At 37.2% G+C, this 1,106-nt stretch overlaps 1 pseudogene; it reads right to left on the reverse strand.

The window, feature by feature from the left end:
• LOC102826464 overlaps nucleotides 1-649 on the reverse strand; it is a 3,574-nt pseudogene extending 2,925 nt beyond the window's left edge.
• Between the last annotated feature and the right edge of the window lie 457 nt (nucleotides 650-1,106).

Consider the following 1,106-nt stretch of genomic DNA (forward strand, 5'->3'; position numbering starts at 1 on the left):
AACTAAATCAAGGTAAAATCATGACTCTTATATAGATACATGAAATCCTGGTAGTATCATGGGTAAGGGCTTGGCTGCTAACACAAATTTTGGCAGTTCAAACCTATCCAGAGGTTCTGCAGAGGAAAGACCTGGAAATCTTCTTCCATAAACGCATCAATCCCCAAAAGACCATACAGGGCAATTGTACCCCGTCACATGGGACTGCTTTGAGTGACAATCAAGTTTACAACACGCAACAACACCACAGACATAAAAAGGAACATCTTTTAAAAAAAAAAAAAAAAAAAAAAAAACGTTTTAATGAGACAATCAGAATAGAAACCACTTTAGAAAAAAAGAAAGAAAAAGAGCTGATGGAATTTTAGATCAGAGTCACTAAGATGAATGTGCAAATGAAGGCAAAGTATGTTCTTCACAATGGAAGAAAGAAGTCACTTGAAGCCTTATTCGTTGTTGTGAGGTGCCTTCCAGTCAGCTCTGACTCATAGCAACCCTGTACACAATAGAACAAGACATTGCTTGATCCTGTGCCATTCTCACAATTGGTGTTACATTTGAGCCCATTGTTGTTGCCACTGTATCTTCCTCTTTTTCTCTAACCATCCAGTTTACCAAGAATGACGACCTTCTCCAGGGATTGGTCCATCCTGACAATATGTCCAAAGCCCAAGAGATGAAGTCTCCCCATTCTGGCTTCTAAGGAGCATTCTAAGAAGCTGGACTTCTTTCAACATAGATGTGTTTGTTCTTCTGGCAGTCCATGGTACTTTTAATATTCTTCTTCAGTACCATAAATCAAATGCATCAATTCTTCTATGGGCTTTCTTATTCTTTATCCAACTTTCCCATGCATATGGAACAATTGCAAATACCATGGCTTGGGTCAGGTGTACTTTAATCCTCAAACTGACATCTTTGCTCTTGAACATTTTTAAAAGGTCTTTTGTAGCATATTTGTCTAATGCAATACATTGCTTGATTTCTTTATTAAACAGAAATCACTTGTCTTTTAGATGATATTTTCCATTGCTATCATTTTTTGTTTTTTTCTGCCACTTATCTGTCAGTTAGTAGTACTGTGGTGACTTGTGAATTGCTGTAAT

Source organism: Chrysochloris asiatica, unplaced genomic scaffold (assembly GCF_000296735.1).
Source record: "Chrysochloris asiatica unplaced genomic scaffold, ChrAsi1.0 scaffold00029, whole genome shotgun sequence".
NCBI classification, from domain to species: Eukaryota; Metazoa; Chordata; class Mammalia; order Afrosoricida; family Chrysochloridae; genus Chrysochloris; species Chrysochloris asiatica.